Raw genomic sequence first — 19,720 nt, 5'->3', positions numbered from 1 at the left:
ATTATTTCATCAAAACTAATGGTAAATAAGTTGCATGTTTGCTACAAAACATTTATTCATGCAAAGAAGAAAGAACAAAAAAAACGTAAAATAAATATATATCTTCTTTTTTTTATAAATAAAATTACTTTTAAATACTTGTGTTAGCCCTTCAAAAGTCATATAATCACCTTTACGTGATACTGTCAATATTATGGATTAAAAATCTAAATTTAGAACAAATTGATTGAAAAAAATTGGCACCCAATGAACATAAGCATTTAAAATGATTTTATATGGAAAATACCACAATTAAAAAAAGAATGGAAAAATGATACAGAGTGATTCTCCATCTTTCAATTATTGTGTGTGAGAAATACTCCTTTTTTACCTGACACGTATATAATTGTGAGATAGATATATGAAAAAAGAGATTAAAGATGTAGAAGCATACCTTAAAACCTCAAGTGATGAAAAAAGGAAAACATGTTCCGAGGCGGTAAAAAATTAAAGATATTTTAACACATGAAAAACGGATCAAAAGTCATTACAGAATATGAGAGCTGCAAAGCAACAACATCCTAAGGAGATCAACAGCGGCTTAAAAGCCTTAAATAAACAGATTTTGAGCCACAAGAGGCACATCAATCGCAATCGTTGTACTATTTTCATTAGCTAGCAAACAAGAAAGACGAAGGTCGAGTAGGGAAGTGTTGGGGGGAAGTAGCTCATGTTGCCACTAATAACGACTCATGAATCTAGTTATTGGAGGTAGTGGCCGCAGGAAATTGACTTCTAGGAAGCTATAGTAACTTATGTATGGTGCACTGTGCAACACTCCTCGAAAAGCAAGTCTAGTTCAATTGGTTCATTAGTATTGGCTCAGGTTAGGTCACATCATGCTTTCACTTGTTAATAAAATATTTTTGTTCTCATTTTTTACATCTCCCTCTTGTTTGTTTTGGATTTTATTACGAGATTCTCTCTCTCTCACTAACGTGAAAATTCTAAATTAGGAATTATAAAAATCTAAGTCATTCCTATACATACATAACTGATGAACAATACTTTAATTGGAGATGAAAGGGATCGAACCCTGTACCTCTCGCATGCAAAGCGAGCCCTCTACTATTTGAACTACATCCCCATATATAAAATTATTCTTGAATTTTTAAACTCAACAATACAGTATTATTTCATCAAAACTAATGGTAAATAAGTTGCATGTTTGATACAAAACATTTATTCATGCAAAGAAGAAAGAACAAAAAAAACGTCAAATAAATCTAAATCTTCTTTTTTTATAAATAAAATTACTTTTAAATACTTGTGTTAGCCCTTCAAAAGTCGTATAATCTCCTTTACGTGATACTGTCAATATTATGGATTAACAATCTAAATTTAGAACAAATTGATTGAGAAAAATGAGCACCCAATGAACATAAGCATTTAAAATGATTTTATATGGAAAATACCACAATTAAAAAAAGAATGGAAAAATGATACAGAGTGATTCTCCATCTTTCAATTATTGTGTGTGAGAAATACTCCTTTTTTACCTGACACGTATATAATTGTGAAATAGATATATGAAAAAAGAGATTAAAGATGTAGAAGCATACCTTAAAACCTCAAGTGATGAAAAAAGGAAAACATGTTCCGAGGCGGTAAAAAATTGAAGATATTATAACACATGAAAAACGGATCAAAAGTCATTACAGAATATGAGAGCTGCAAAGCAACAACATCCTAAGGAGATCAACAGCGGCTTAAAAGCCTCAAATAAACAGATTTTGAGCCACAAGAGGCACATCAATCACAATCGTTGTACTATTTTCATTAGCTAGCAAACAAGAAAGACGAAGGTCGAGTAGGGAAGTGTTGGGGGAAGTAGCTCATGTTGCCACTAATAACGACTCATGAATCTAGTTATTGGAGGTAGTGGCCGCAGGAAATTGACTTCTAGGAAGCTATAGTGACTTATGTATGGTGCATTGTGTAACACTCCTCGAAAAGCAACTCTAGTTCAATTGGTTCATTAGTATTGGCTCAGGTCAAGTCACATCATGCTTTCACTTGTTAATAAAATATTTTTGTTCTCATTTATTACATCTCCCTCTTGTTTGTTTTGGATTTTATTACGAGATTCTCTATCTTTCTATAACATGAAAATTCTAAAATAGGAATTATAAAAATCTAAGTCATTCCTATACATACATCACTGATTAACAATACTTTAATTGGAGATGCAGGGGATCAAACCCTGTACCTCTCGCATGCAAAGCGAGCGCTCTACCATTTGAGCTACATCCCCATATATAAAATTATTCTTGAATTTTTAAACTCAACAATAAAATATTATTTCATCAAAACTAATGGTAAATAAGTTGCATGTTTGCTACAAAACATTTATTCATGCAAAGAAGAAAGAACAAAAAAAACGTAAAATAAATATATATCTTCTTTTTTTTATAAATAAAATTACTTTTAAATACTTGTGTTAGCCCTTCAAAAGTCATATAATCACCTTTACGTGATACTGTCAATATTATGGATTAAAAATCTAAATTTAGAACAAATTGATTGAAAAAAATTGGCACCCAATGAACATAAGCATTTAAAATGATTTTATATGGAAAATACCACAATTAAAAAAGAATGGAAAAATGATACAGAGTGATTCTCCATCTTTCAATTATTGTGTGTGAGAAATACTCCTTTTTTACCTGACACGTATATAATTGTGAGATAGATATATGAAAAAAGAGATTAAAGATGTAGAAGCATACCTTAAAACCTCAAGTGATGAAAAAAAGGAAAACATGTTCCGAGGCGGTAAAAAATTAAAGATATTTTAACACATGAAAAACGGATCAAAAGTCATTACAGAATATGAGAGCTGCAAAGCAACAACATCCTAAGGAGATCAACAGCGGCTTAAAAGCCTTAAATAAACAGATTTTGAGCCACAAGAGGCACATCAATCGCAATCGTTGTACTATTTTCATTAGCTAGCAAACAAGAAAGACGAAGGTCGAGTAGGGAAGTGTTGGGGGGAAGTAGCTCATGTTGCCACTAATAACGACTCATGAATCTAGTTATTGGAGGTAGTGGCCGCAGGAAATTGACTTCTAGGAAGCTATAGTAACTTATGTATGGTGCACTGTGCAACACTCCTCGAAAAGCAAGTCTAGTTCAATTGGTTCATTAGTATTGGCTCAGGTTAGGTCACATCATGCTTTCACTTGTTAATAAAATATTTTTGTTCTCATTTTTTACATCTCCCTCTTGTTTGTTTTGGATTTTATTACGAGATTCTCTCTCTCTCACTAACGTGAAAATTCTAAATTAGGAATTATAAAAATCTAAGTCATTCCTATACATACATAACTGATGAACAATACTTTAATTGGAGATGAAAGGGATCGAACCCTGTACCTCTCGCATGCAAAGCGAGCCCTCTACTATTTGAACTACATCCCCATATATAAAATTATTCTTGAATTTTTAAACTCAACAATACAGTATTATTTCATCAAAACTAATGGTAAATAAGTTGCATGTTTGATACAAAACATTTATTCATGCAAAGAAGAAAGAACAAAAAAAACGTCAAATAAATCTAAATCTTCTTTTTTTTATAAATAAAATTACTTTTAAATACTTGTGTTAGCCCTTCAAAAGTCGTATAATCTCCTTTACGTGATACTGTCAATATTATGGATTAACAATCTAAATTTAGAACAAATTGATTGAGAAAAATGAGCACCGAATGAACATAAGCATTTAAAATGATTTTATATGGAAAATACCACAATTAAAAAAAGAATGGAAAAATGATACAGAGTGATTCTCCATCTTTCAATTATTGTGTGTGAGAAATACTCCTTTTTTACCTGACACGTATATAATTGTGAAATAGATATATGAAAAAAGAGATTAAAGATGTAGAAGCATACCTTAAAACCTCAAGTGATGAAAAAAGGAAAACATGTTCCGAGGCGGTAAAAAATTGAAGATATTATAACACATGAAAAACGGATCAAAAGTCATTACAGAATATGAGAGCTGCAAAGCAACAACATCCTAAGGAGATCAACAGCGGCTTAAAAGCCTCAAATAAACAGATTTTGAGCCACAAGAGGCACATCAATCACAATCGTTGTACTATTTTCATTAGCTAGCAAACAAGAAAGACGAAGGTCGAGTAGGGAAGTGTTGGGGGAAGTAGCTCATGTTGCCACTAATAACGACTCATGAATCTAGTTATTGGAGGTAGTGGCCGCAGGAAATTGACTTCTAGGAAGCTATAGTGACTTATGTATGGTGCATTGTGTAACACTCCTCGAAAAGCAACTCTAGTTCAATTGGTTCATTAGTATTGGCTCAGGTCAGGTCACATCATGCTTTCACTTGTTAATAAAATATTTTTGTTCTCATTTATTACATCTCCCTCTTGTTTGTTTTGGATTTTATTACGAGATTCTCTCTCTCTCACTAACGTGAAAATTCTAAAATAGGAATTATAAAAATCTAAGTCATTCCTATAGATACATCACTGATTAACAATACTTTAATTGGAGATGCAGGGGATCGAACCCTGTACCTCTCGCATGCAAAGTGAGCGCTCTACCATTTGAGCTACATCCCCATATATAAAATTATTCTTTAATTTTTAAACTCAACAATACAATATTATTTAATCAAAACTAATGGTAAATAAGTTGCATGTTTGATACAAAACATTTATTCATGCAAAGAAGAAAGAACAAAAAAAAAGTTAAATAAATCTAAATCTTCTCTTTTTTATAAATAAAATTACTTTTAAATACCTGTGTTAGCCCTTCAAAAGTCATATATGAAAGAGAACGGCGATCTAAAATGCAGCAGAAATTAAAATTTTCTCCTTTCGTGATCCTTACGAATGGGCATGATCAGTGATAGAATATTTACCTCTTGTGACGATTGAAACCTTTGATGCGGATCTACGAAGCGATCACAAACGTTGAACGACGACAACGGCTCTACTCAGTCCATACGAACAGATTCCTTCAATCTCAGTGCTAGTTGCTATGAATGAAGGCTTTGAGAGAGAGAGAGAGAGAGAGAGAGAGAGAGAGAGAAAACAAAAAATGCAACTGCAAAAAAGGAATGCTTCTGCACAAGGGTTCTATTTATAGAACCACTTATGTAGGCTTCAAGCTAAAAGACCCACTTAAGTGTATGTGGCCCATATCTTATAATATGCCCAAAATCACTTAAGCCCACGGTACCTTCCCAAATTTCGTATTCTATTTAAGTACACCATATCTTACGATGTTCTACAATTCACTTAAGTGCACCGTACCTTACGGTGTTCCTTAGTTACTCTATCTCTCATCAATCCGTCCTTTGTGTGTGACCCTGTAGGTTTTCGCGGCATTGGCAATTATATTAAATCACATATTTAACATAATAAACAGTGAGTGGTATCTAGCAACACATCACTGCTACCCAAGACACGAAAATGTCATGTGATTTGACAAATCCTTCTGTGATAATACTTATGTGCATAATTACCCTTTTGCCCTTATGTCTATATTGAACACAAGGCATAGACCGTGTCATCCTTGTCTAGTTCAATATTGGGCCCATAGATATTTATCCTGTTATACAGGATGGGCAAATTTCATCTAGGTCACTCATGTCCCTCAGCATGCTTCGTGGAGTACCCATCAACTGTCTTTATGGTTATCCAGTTACAGACAATGTTTGATTAGCAATAAAGCACTTGACTCTACATCTAGGGTCCATAGTGGTTTCAGGTCGAAGGGTGGTATACACCATTATCACCATGAGAATAACTTATGACACTTTGCATAACTTTCTATATAGTACTCTCATAGCGGGCAATCCAGTATAAATATTACTCTTAATATTCATACCTATGTTTAAGACTTGATAACTCCATATCCATGATCCATGAGATGTGATCATCAGTCTATATACATAATAGTCTTAATGCTTTAATGTTATCTCACTTCACAATAAAGCTCGACTACGGATACTTTATGAATAGTCTCCTTATGTTTAATGTGATCTCATAATCAAGTCACACTTGATACATTAAACGGACTAGCTATCCTAGGGACTTTATTAAACAAACATAATAAAGAAAAAGCCTTTTATTATTAATAAATAATTCGATACAAGTACCAAAAGTATTGGCCTCTAGGGCTTACACCAACAATATAGTCACCTTTAGGTGATACTGTCAATATTATGGATTAATAATCTAAATTTAGAACAAATTGATTGAGAAAAATTAGCACCCAATGAACATAAGCATTTAAAATGATTTTATATAAAAAATAGCACAATTAAAAAATGAAAGGAAAAATGATACAGAGTGACTCTCCATCTTTCAATTATTGTGTGTGAGAAATACTCTTTTTTTACCTGACACGTGTATAATTGTGAAATAGATATATGAAAAAAGAGATTAAAGATATAGAAGCATACCTTAAAACCTCAAGTGATGAAAAAAAGGAAAACATGTTCCGAGGCGGATTACTCTTAATATTCATACCTATGTTTAAGACTTGATAACTCCATATCCATGATCCATGAGATGTGATCATCAGTCTATATACATAATAGTCTTAATGCTTTAATGTTATCTCACTTCACAATAAAGCTCGACTACGGATACTTTATGAATAGTCTCCTTATGTTTAATGTGATCTCATAATCAAGTCACACTTGATACATTAAACGGACTAGCTATCCTAGGGACTTTATTAAACAAACATAATAAAGAAAAAGCCTTTTATTATTAATAAATAATTCGATACAAGTACCAAAAGTATTGGCCTCTAGGGCTTACACCAACAATATAGTCACCTTTAGGTGATACTGTAAATATTATGGATTAACAATCTAAATTTAGAACAAATTGATTGAGAAAAATTAGCACCCAATGAACATAAGCATTTAAAATGATTTTATATGGAAAATAGCACAATTAAAAAAAGAATGGAAAAATGATACAGAGTGACTTTCCATCTTTCAATTATTGTGTGTGAGAAATACTCTTTTTTTACCTGACACGTGTATAATTGTGAAATAGATATATGAAAAAAGAGATTAAAGATATAGAAGCATACCTTAAAACCTCAAGTGATGAAAAAAAGGAAAACATGTTCCGAGGCGGGAAAAAATTTAAGATATTATAACACATGAAAAACAGATCAAAAGTCATTACAAAATATGAGAGCTGCAAAGCAATAACATCTTAAGGAGATCAACAGCGGCTTAAAAGCCCCAAATAAACGGTTTTTGAGCCACAAGAGGCACATCAATCGCAATCGTTGTACTATTTTCATTAGCTAGCAAACAAGAAAGACGAAGGTCGGGTAGGGAAGTGTTGGGGGTAAGTAGCTCATGTTGCCACTAATAACGACTCACGAATTTAGTTATTGGAGGTAGTGGCCGCAAGAAATTGACTTCTAGGAAGCTATAGTGACTTATGTATGGTGCAATGTGCAACACTCCTCGAAAAGCAAGTCTAGTTCAATTAGGTCATTAGTATTGGCTCACGTCAGGTCGAAGGGTGGTATTGACTCTACATCTAGGGTCCATAGTGGTTTCAGGTCGAAGGGTGGTATACACCATTATCACCATGAGAATAACTTATGACACTTTGCATAACTTTCTATATAGTACTCTCATAGCGGGTCAATCCAGTATAAATATTACTCTTAATATTCATACCTATGTTTAAGACTTGATAACTCCATATCCATGATCCATGAGATGTGATCATCAGTCTATATACATAATAGTCTTAATGCTTTAATGTTATCTCACTTCACAATAAAGCTCGACTACGGAAACTTTATGAATAGTCTCCTTATGTTTAATGTGATCTCATAATCAAGTCACACTTGATACATTAAACGGACTAGCTATCCTAGGGACTTTATTAAACAAACATAATAAAGAAAAAGCCTTTTATTATTAATAAATAATTCGATACAAGTACCAAAAGTATTGGCCTCTAGGGCTTACACCAACAATATAGTCACCTTTATGTGATACTGTCAATATTATGGATTAACAATCTAAATTTAGAACAAATTGATTGAGAAAAATTAGCACCCAATGAACATAAGCATTTAAAATGATTTTATATGGAAAATAGCACAATTAAAAAAAGAATGGAAAAATGATACAGAGTGACTCTCCATCTTTCAATTATTGTGTGTGAGAAATACTCTTTTTTTACCTGACACGTGTATAATTGTGAAATAGATATATGAAAAAAGAGATTAAAGATATAGAAGCATACCTTAAAACCTCAAGTGATGAAAAAAAGGAAAACATGTTCCGAGGCGGGAAAAAATTTAAGATATTATAACACATGAAAAACAGATCAAAAGTCATTACAAAATATGAGAGCTGCAAAGCAATAACATCTTAAGGAGATCAACAGCGGCTTAAAAGCCCCAAATAAACGGTTTTTGAGCCACAAGAGGCACATCAATCGCAATCGTTGTACTATTTTCATTAGCTAGCAAACAAGAAAGACGAAGGTCGGGTATGGAAGTGTTGGGGGTAAGTAGCTCATGTTGCCACTAATAACGACTCACGAATCTAGTTATTGGAGGTAGTGGCCGCAAGAAATTGACTTCTAGGAAGCTATAGTGACTTATGTATGGTGCAATGTGCAACACTCCTCGAAAAGCAAGTCTAGTTCAATTAGTTCATTAGTATTGGCTCACGTCAGGTCACACCATGCTTTCACTTGTTAATAAGATATTTTTGTTCTCATTTTTTACATCTCCTTCCTCTTTGTTTTGGATTTGATTACGAGATTCTCTCTCTCTCTATAACGTGAAAATTCTAAAATAGGAATTATAAAAATCTAAGTCATTCCTATACATACATCACTGATTAACAATACTTTAATTGGAGATGCAAAGGATCGAACCCTGTACCTCTCACATGCAAAGCGAGCGCTCTACCATTTGAGCTACATCCCCATATATAAAATTATTCTTGAATTTTTAAACTTAACAATACAATATTATTTCATCAAAACTAATGGTAAATAAGTTGCATGTTTGCTACAAAACATTTATTCATGCAAAGAAGAAAGAACAAAAAAAACGTCAAATAAATCTAAATCTTCTTTTTTTTTATAAATAAAATTACTTTTAAATACTTGTGTTAGCCCTTCAAAAGTCATATAATCACCTTTAGGTGATACTGTCAATATTATGGATTAACAATCTAAATTTAGAACAAATTGATTGAGAAAAATTAGCACCCAATGTATAAGAGTATATTTTTCACTTATATGAGAATGATATTTTACAGAGATTTGCATCAGTATATAAAGCTATAATACATGATGATAATTAAATAGAATTAGCTAGAGTGATGCCTAAACTATAGCTACTGTTTGTTAACTACTTGACAGGATCAAATGCTAATAATAACCAATAACTCTCATTTAATTATTTGATGACCAATTCAAATTATTTCTTTCATTGGTCCATTACGCCCCCTCAAGATGAAGGTTCCATCAAAGACCTTTATCTTGGACATGAGTTCAGTGAACTTGGTTGTGGGAAGTGGTTTAGTGAGTAAATCTGCCAGCTGATCCTTGGTAGACACATGTGTTACGATGAGCTTGTTGGTTTGAACCTGTTCTCTGACAAAATGATAATCTAATGATATATGTTTCATTCTTGAGTGAAGTACAGGATTGGAACAAAGGTATGTGGCACCCACATTGTCACACAATAGTCGTGGAGGGTCATGTATGGGTATTCTTAGTTCATGCAGTAAGTTTTGGAGCCACATGATCTCAGTGGTAGCGGTAGCAACTGCACGATATTTAGCCTCAGTAGATGACCGTGCTACAATTCTTTGTTTTCTTGAGAGCCACGAAATTGGGTTGCCTCCGAAGAAAATGATATAAGCTGAGGTAGATGTGCAATCATCATTGTTCCCACCCCAATCTGCATCAGAGTATGCTAACAAGTTGTTTGCAGCAGTTTTGTGTAGCATGAGACCATGATTAATGGTTAGTTTGATGTATCGAAGGATGCGTTTTAAGTTTTGTAGGTGAAGGGAAGTTGGTTTATGCATAAATTGGGACAATTTATTGATGCAGTATGATAAGTCTGGACGAGTAAGATTAAGATACTGAAGTCCTCCTATAATTCTACGAAACTCCGTGGCATCGGTGGATGATGTACCATCGTGAAGTAGTAGCACTGCTGTGGAGGAAAGTGGTGTGGGAGATGGTTTCGCCCCCTCCATGTCAAACTTTTGTAAGAGGTCACGAATGTACCGGTGTTGAGAAAGAAAAATTCCAGAGCTTGTTTGTATGATTTCAATACCCAAAAAGTAGTGAGGTTGTCCCATATTTTTCAACGAAAATCATTGAGATAGTGCCTTGATGAAGCTTTGAAGGAATGTAGAGTTGTTACTAGTGAGCAGCAAGTCATCTACATAGACTAAAAAGTAAGCCTTGGTATCACCCGAGTGATAAATGAACAAGGATGGATCACTTTTGCTTGTTTGAAATCCATATGCAATAATAAATTCCTTCAGAGAATCATGCCATGCTCTTGGTGCTTGTCGTAGGCCATAGATGGCCTTGTGAAGTTTACAAACATAGTTGGGATGTGTTGCATCTTTCATACCTGGCGGTTGGTCCATGAAGACCTCTTCTGTAAGAGCTCCTTGTAAGAACGCATTGTTCACATCTAGTTGGTGCATTGACCACTGATGAGAGATTGCTAAGGTAAGAATAATCTTAATTGTTTGTGGGCGAGCAACTGGTGCGAATGTCTCCTTGAAGTCAATGCCAAGACATTGTGTGAAACCCTTGGCAACAAGACGTGCCTTGTAGCGAGCAATGGAACCATCACTATTTCTCTTGATACGAAATAACCATCTACATCCAACAATGTTTTGCCCTGCCTTAGGTGGTACAAGTGAGAATGTGCCATTTCTTATTAAGGCTTCAAATTCATCAGCAATTGCCTGACGCCAATGGGCATGTTTCATTGCCTCACGGATGTTTGAAGGTTCCAAATTCTCAGGTAGAGGGTGTTTTGATGCAGTATACATCCTTTTTGGCTTGAATATATTATTTTTCGACCTTGTGATGATTTGGTTTGTTTCAGTAGTAGGGGCTGTAGAGGTATTAGGAATGACAATAGGTGTAGTAACTAGAGTAGGTGGATGAGTATCATTACCTGACATTGTATTTGAAACCAAGAGATCCTCCTCTTCATGGGGCATAGCGTGTGACTCAAGTGGTGGTTGTTGAAGGATAGGTATGATGATATGAGGGGATTGTGGTATGTTGGGTATGCTTAGAGATGGTGGTGGTGTAGATTTGACAAGTTGGTTGTATGGAAAAATGTGCTCAAAAAATTTGACATGCCTAGAGGTGTATATTTTGTGATTTGTTGGGTCAAGACATAAATAACTGTATTGGGATTCTGCATATCCTAAGAATATGCAAGGTTGAGATCGGGGTTGAAGTTTATTTGAGACATAAGGTCGCAGCCAAGGAAAACAAAGGCATCCAAAGGAATGAAGATGTGATGTTGTTGGGCTTTTCTTGTGTAAGACTTGATATGGTGATTTCATGTTGAGGATAGGAGTTGGTAACCTATTGATTAGGTACACTGCTGTCTTGAACGCAAAGGACCAGTATTCGGGAGGTAGATTTGACATATGTAGTAAGGCTCTTCCAGTTTCAACTACATGTATGTGTCTCCTTTCAGCTGGAGCATTGAGTTCAGGTGTATGTGGTGATGTGGTGAAATGAGATATGCCATGTGTGTGGAGAAATGATTTTAGTTTGATGAATTCTCCTCCATTATCAGAGTGCAATGAAATGATTTTTTCTTTGAAGTAGTTTTCAGCAAGATTTTTGAATGTGGGAAATACATTAGAGACATCAGATTTATTTCTTAATGGATAGAGCCATACATATTTGGTGAAGTGATCAACAAGAAGTAAATAATAGGAGAAACCATCTAAAGACTTGATGTGGGATGGACCCCATACATCAGTATATATAAGTTCTAATGGTTTTTGTGTTTTGATACTGGAAATGGAAAAAGGTAATTTGTGACTCTTAACACTATTACATGATAGACAAGGTTGTTGGTGGCTCTTTATTTTGTGAGATGGTAGGAGATGTCTCAGTATGCGATCAGATGGATGCCCCAATATGTGATGCCATGGTGGAGGAGTGTGTGTGGTTGTGACAAGTGCCTGAGGTAATGATGATGGATGGGGCACGTGGTAGAGTCCATTGCTATGCTGTCCTTTTAGAAGAGGTTCTCTTGTCTTCAAATCCTTTATCAAGAAATGATCAGAAAAAAATTCAATGGAAATTGGATTAGTGTGACATAGAGATGAAACAGACAATAGTTTTTGAGTAATTTTAGGCACATGTAAAACATTTGAAAGATGAAATGATTTAGAAGGAGTTTGTAAGATAATTTTATCAATGTTAGAGATGGTGTGTCCAGATCCATCACCAACCAGAAGCTGATCTGAACCTGTGTAAGGTTGAGACAAGTGCAGGTTATCCAACTCATTTGTTATATGATGAGAAGCCCCTGAGTCTAGGATCCAATCTGCTGCACCAGAAGGCATGGCCCTAGTATGAAGAGCAGTAGGTGGTTGATGCTTTGGAGGGTAGCCATGCAATTTGTAGCAGACCTTGGCAGTATGGCCTGGTTTGTCACAAAATTGACACACTACACGCCTTGAGAAGCCCGGTGATGTTGATCTGGACATTGTGTTATTGTGGTACTGTTTTGGTGTTTTGTTGTAGAATTGTTTTCCTTTGTGTGCAGTGTTTGCAGTGGCAATGAGAGGAGTTTCTTGCACAGGTGTATCCCTCTTTAAATAACTTTCAAAATCAGAAAGGAGATCGTGAAGATCATCAAATCCGATAGGATTTTCTCTAGTTCTTAGAGAAGCTATTACTTCACGATATTCAGCTCCAAGACCATTCAAAGTGTGGATGACAAGGTCGACATCGTCCACCGGAGAGTTGATGATGGCTAATTCATCAGATAAGGCCTTGATGCCATGGAGGTATTCAGAAATAGATTGTGATCCTTTTGTGAATCGAGAGAGTCTCTCTTTTAAGTGCATAATTCTTGCACGAGTTTTGCTTGCAAACATCTTGGTGAGAATGTCCCAAGCTTGTTTTGAGGTTTTGACATTCCCCAACATGGTAATAATGCTTGGATCAACAGATGATATGATGGCATGCAGGATCAGTTGATCCTGTCTTTTCCAGCGTTTGTATGCTGGATCAGTTTGGGTTGGACTGGCAGTGGTGCCATCAACATAGCCAATGAGATCATACCCTACAAGGAGTGCATTGAATTGCACTTGCCAAGCAGGAAAATTGCTGCTGCTCAGTTTCACTGACGAGTGAGTGTTTAGGGCAATAACAGAATTGGTATTTGGTGTAATAGAAAATTCAGATGTTGTCGAGGAAGACATGGTGAGATTGTGGATCGGTTTTGCTGTAAAGCTAGTAAACTACTGATACCATATAAGAGTATATTTTTCACTTATATGAGAATGATATTTTACAGAGATTTGCATCAGTATATAAAGCTATAATACATGATGATAATTAAATAGAATTAGCTAGAGTGATGCCTAAACTATAGCTACTGTTTGTTAACTACTTGACAGGATCAAATGCTAATAATAACCAATAACTCTCATTTAATTATTTGATGACCAATTCAAATTATTTCTTTCATTGGTCCATTACAATGAACATAAGCATTTAAAATGATTTTATATGGAAAATACCACGATTAAAAAAAGAATGGAAAAATGATACATAGTGATTCTATATCTTTCAATTATTGTGTGTGAGAAATACTCCTTTTTTACCTGACACGTATATAATTGTGAAATAGATATATCAAAAAAGAGATTAAAGATGTAGAAGCATACATTAAAACCTCAAGTGATGAAAAAAAGGAAAACATGTTCCGAGGCGGTAAAAAATTGAAGATATTATAAAACATGAAAAACGGATCAAAAGTCATTACAGAATATGAGAGCTGCAAAGCAACAATATCTTAAGGAGATCAACAGCGGCTTAAAAGCCCCAAATAAACAGTTTTTGAGCCACAAGAGGCACATCAATCGCAATCGTTGTACTATTTTCATTAGCTAGCAAACTAGAAAAACGAAGGTCGGGTAGGGAAGTGTTCGGGGGAAGTAGCTAATGTTGCCACTAATAACGACTCACGAATCTAGTTATTGGAGGTAGTGGCCGCAGGAAATTGACTTCTAGGAAGCTATAGTGACTTATGTATGGTGCACTGTGCAACACTCCTCGAAAAGCAAGTCTAGTTCAATTGGTTCATTAGTATTGGCTCAGGTCAGGTCACATCATGCTTTCACTTGTTAATAAAATAATTTTGTTCTCATTTTTTACATCTCCCTCTTGTTTTTTTTGGGTTTTATTACGAGATTCTCTCTCTCTCTATATATATATAACGTGAAAATTCTAAAATAGGAATTATAAAAATCTAAGTCATTCCTATACATACATCACTGATTAACAATACTTTAATTGGAGATGTATGGGATCAAACCTTGTACCTCTCGCATGCAAAGTGAGCGCTCTACCATTTGAGCTACATCCCCATATATAAAATTATTCTTTAATTTTTAAACTCAACAATACAATATTATTTCATCAAAACTAATGGTAAATAAGTTGCATGTTTGATACAAACACATTTATTCATGCAAAGAAGAAAGAACAAAAAAAAAGTCAAATAAATCTAAATCTTCTTTTTTTTATAAATAAAATTACTTTTAAATACTTGTGTTAGCCCTTCAAAAGTCATATAATCACCTTTACGTGATATTGTCAATATTATGGATTAACAATCTAAATTTAGAACAAATTGATTGAGAAAAATTAGCACCGAATGAACATAAGCATTTAAAATGATTTTATATGGAAAATAGCACAATTAAAAAAAGAATGGAAAAATGATACGTAGTGATTCTATATCTTTCAATTATTGTGTGTGAGAAATACTCTTTTTTTACCTGACACGTGTATAATTGTGAAATAGATATATGAAAAAAGAGATTAAAGATATAAAAGCTGTAAAGACAAAGTGTCATACAACATACGATATCAAGTTTCGATGATGACAAAAGACCATCATGCACGTCTACAAACAAATGCAACACATTACCCACCATATCCTTTTCTACGTTCCTCTAAATCTACTATAATCATCAAAAAACATGTAGACAAAGTGTGATCATGACTAAATGCATGAAAATCACAAAACACAATTTTTTGCAGATTTGAAAGCTTTGAGTCGACCATAGGGGTCAGCTCAAAGCTCACGGGTCAGCGCAAAGCTCAACCCAAACTGGAGGATGGTCAGCGCAAAACTGCTTGCGTCGACCATAGGGTCGGCGCATAGCTCACGGGTCGGCGCGTAAACCCCTTGATTCGACCATACGTCAACGCATGGCATAGTGATGCTATCCACGGGTCAGCGCATGAAATGTTTGAGTCGACCATAAGGGTCGGCGCATGCCCCACGGGTCAGCGCACGCCGACCTATGGTCGACCGTTCGCGCGCCAACCCAGTTTTCTGAGTTATTTCAAATTTTTGAAATACTGTTATGTTTGTTTGATTTTGTCTGTTACTATATATAGAAGTCAAAACACTTCTATTAACTAACATTTGTCAATTTGTATTCAAGTGTTCAAGGAAACAAGAAAGAGTGAAAAAGGTGTCAAAGATTCATCATCTTCATCTTCAACAGTTCACAATACATCAACTGCACACAATAACTTTTGATGTGATTCGTGATAGTTAGAAGGTGATAAGGTTCGTAGCTGCGATTGGAGAATCGGGTTCGAGTTGAAGTCTTGGCAGGTTCTTTCTTGAATAAAACCATTAGGGTTTTGTCCTCCAATACGGGTTTGTGTTTGGGGGTTTTTGGACGAATCGCTTCATCAATATCCAACCGAGCGAAGGTGATTGAGAAGAGGAAGTCTTCTTCAGTCTAGTAGCGGATTCCGTGGCATTGAAGTGAAGGATTCGGGTTCGACTCGTTGTGTTTGAGATCAGCCGGGCCGAGGGTTTGAAGAACGGAAGATTCTTCAACAAAGGGGCTGGAATCGGAGGTCTAGCATCAACGATCGAAGGTCTTGATTCATCTTGAATCAAGGAGCAAGGATAGGAAGCATCATTCAACACATTGGAAGTTCTGTTGTTTACGTGCTTTGCAATCCTTGTATAAACGATTAAATTTCACAGGTGATATCTAATTAATCATCTCAATTCTATTTTTAGAATTGAGGGCAGACGTACCCCGAAGCGAGGACGGCGGGGGAACTGCCTCATCAAATCTGCGTCTTCTTTAATTTTCTGCATAATCTGTTTTTCAGCTTAAAATTTAAGTGATTTCAGTTTAAGCAATTTTTCACCAAACGTTGATATAAGTTGAGTAAGAGTTTAAAACTGCTGTTTGAATACTAAGTACAATATTATATTGTACTAGGATAAATTGAATCACTTACTCAACTCAAATATTACTTGGAGTGTTTATGCACACCAAGTGTTTGTAAAATTTGCTTAAGCCAAATTGTCTTAAGTTTGCATCAGTCTAAATTTGGTGTTTTGATTCATTGGAACTAGGCTTGCTAGTTAGTGAATTATATCCTTGATTGTGCAATTAGTGTAGTGACTTGTATCTCAATCTATCACTTATCCATTAGCTTAACGCATATCCGGTTTTCCAATAACGGTTCGTTTAGACTAAAATTTTCCTCGGCCGCTTCCGCATTTTAAAACAAATTTTCAAAACCAATTTTCTTTTAAATTGGTAGCGCCGACTCAAGTTTTTAATTGGGATCTATTCAACCCCCCTTCTAGATCCGTGCCATAGTCTAACAAGTGGTATCAGAGCCTGGTTCACTCCGTGCTTCAAAATACAACGTTGATAGAAAATGGCTAACGAACCTAAAGGGGCTTACAATAGAGCTCCAGTTTTCAATGGTGAAAATTATAGTTATTGGAAAGACTGTATGCGGGTGCACATAAATTCCATAGATAGAAAAATATGAAATGTTATTCTCAATGGTCCAATTGAAATAACCATGACCAATGAGAATAATGAAATAGTGCCTAAGCCTGAAGCACAATGGACCGATGATGATGAAAAGAAATACAACTATGATTGGAAAGCCAAAAACATCTTAATCTCCTCATTAGGGGTAGACGAATACTATCGTGTATCCCATTGTCCTACTGCTAAGGCCATGTGGGATTCACTTCAAATTGCCCATGAGGGGACAAACGATGTTAAATTGGCTAGAATCAATACACTAACACAAGAGTTTGATCTCTTTTTCATGGAGCAAGGGGAAACCATTGCCGACATGCAAAAGAGATTCACTCATTTAATCAATCGATTACATTCACTAGGCAAACCTATTTCCAATGATGTTGCTACTAATAAGATCTTAAGATGTCTTAACAGGGAATGGCAGCCGAAAGTGACCGCCATCAAAGAGGCAAATGATCTTACCATATTGGACTTGACAACATTGTTCGGTAAACTACAAGAGCACGAACAAGTTCTCTTAAGCTTGGAACAACATGAAAAGAAAGATAAGAAAGACAAAGCAAAGGTGAGTGAAAAGAAATCAATAGCTCTAAAGACTTCCTCCTCAAAGTCTCAAGCAAAAGAGCAAAGTGATCATTCATCGAGTGACGAAGAAGAAGAAGACAAAAGTGAAGATATGGGGTTGTTCGTCAAACGCTACAACCGTTACGTGAGAAAGAACGGCATCCAACATTCCGAGAAGAACTTAGTAAACTTCCGGAAGCAATCTAGGTTCTCCAAAAATGATGACTCCAAAGGAAAAACAACTAGAGGGTCGTGCTACAAGTGCGGAAAGCCGGGTCACTACAAACCGGACTGTCCGATGAACAAAAAGACAAAAGAAAAAGATTCATACAAATCACATAAGAAACCATCAAAGCCAAGGAGGGCATACATTGCTTGGGAAAGCGATAGCGACTCCTCCGATGATGAAAGCTCTAGTGATGAAAATGAAAATGCAAATCTATGTCTCTCTGCTCATCAAAAGAACAAGAAGAAACAGGTACAATGCCTCGAGACTACTGAGAGAAGATGGGTTCTCGACAGTGGATGCTCAAGGCACATGTCAGGAGACATATCTCTCTTCATTGACTTCGTGGCTAAGAAGAAGGGATATGTAACTTATGGTGATAACAACCGTGGAGCAATACTTGGTAAAGGTAGTGTAGGTAATCCCTCCTCTACTACTATTTCTGATGTGTTGCTTGTCGAAGGTCTTAAACACAATCTACTTAGCATCAGTCAATTATGCGACAAAGGATACAATGTATCGTTTTCAAAAGATTGTTGCAAAATTGTACACAATGATGATAAGAAGAGTATGTTTAATGGTCTTCGTGTGAACAATGTCTATATGCTTGACTTAAATGAAGTATCGTTAACAAGTGACAAATGTCTCGTAACAATGAGTGAAGACTCATGGTTATGGCATAGGCGTTTAACACATGTTAACTTTGACTTACTCAACAAAGTAGTCTCAAAAGATCTAGTCCTAGGTCTCCCCAAAATTAAGTTCACCAAGGATCACCTTTGTGATGCTTGTCAAAAAGGGAAGCAAACGAGGATCTCATTTAAATCCAAAAATATCGTTTCAACAACTAGACCTCTCGAGCTTCTCCATATGGATTTATTTGGGCCATCTAGGATTAAAAGTCTAGGAGGAAACTATTACGGTTTCGTAATAGTGGACGACTTTTCTCGATTTTGTTGGACTATTTTCTTAGTAAGCAAGAGTGACACATTCGCCGCCTTTGAACGATTTGCCAAGCTTTCCCAAAATAAACTAAATACAAACATTGTTGCAATTAGAAGTGATCATGGAGGTGAGTTTGAAAATCACTTATTTGAAGAATATTGCGGTAACCATGGTATTGATCATAACTTCTCCGCTCCACGTACCCCTCAACAAAATGGGGTTGTGGAGCGTAAAAATCGAATTTTGGAAGAATTGGGAAGAACAATGATCAACGAAAGTGGCTTACCGAAATATTTTTGGGCCGACGCCATTAGTACGGCTTGTTATGTTTTGAATAGGGTGCTTATACGCCCCATTCTAAATAAAACACCGTATGAACTTTTAAAAGGGCGAAAGCCAAATGTTTCTCACTTACATGTCTTTGGTTGCAAATGTTTTGTATTGAACAATGGAAAGGAAAACTTAGGGAAATTCGATTCCAAGGCCGACGAAGGTATCTTCCTCGGATACTCTCAATCTAGCAAAGCATATAGAATATACAACAAGCGATTACTTACTGTAGAAGAGTCTGTACACGTTACTTTTGATGAATCCAATCCGAGAAACGTCGGAAAGGGTAGTGTTTTTCATGGTGCAGGTACATCTACCGAAGACATACTCAAAGGTGGCGAGCCGGGGATTGATCAACCCGACATAGTCAAAATTGAGGAGGACAAAGATGTACACCATGATGAAACCGAGGTAGACCATCCGCCTTCAAACGATGATCTTCCTCAAGCTTGGAAGTCTTCTAAAGACCATCCAATCGACAACATTATCGGAGATATCTCAAAGGGT

At 35.6% G+C, this 19,720-nt stretch overlaps 2 non-coding genes across 2 annotated transcripts; both read right to left on the bottom strand.

Moving 5' to 3' along the window:
* Positions 1-2,220: 2,220 nt before the first annotated feature.
* TRNAA-UGC (transfer RNA alanine (anticodon UGC)) lies at positions 2,221-2,293 on the bottom strand. The gene has a single exon. It is a non-coding gene; the product is annotated as a tRNA-Ala (tRNA).
* A 2,264-nt stretch (positions 2,294-4,557) lies between these two features.
* TRNAA-UGC (transfer RNA alanine (anticodon UGC)) lies at positions 4,558-4,630 on the bottom strand. Its single transcript has one exon. It is a non-coding gene; the product is annotated as a tRNA-Ala (tRNA).
* Between the last annotated feature and the right edge of the window lie 15,090 nt (positions 4,631-19,720).

Source organism: Lathyrus oleraceus, chromosome 7 (genome assembly GCF_024323335.1).
Source record: "Lathyrus oleraceus cultivar Zhongwan6 chromosome 7, CAAS_Psat_ZW6_1.0, whole genome shotgun sequence".
Lineage (NCBI taxonomy): Eukaryota > Viridiplantae > Streptophyta > Magnoliopsida > Fabales > Fabaceae > Lathyrus > Lathyrus oleraceus.
The sequence above is the reverse complement of the archived record's forward strand: the minus strand, read 5'-3'. Positions and strand labels throughout refer to the sequence as shown.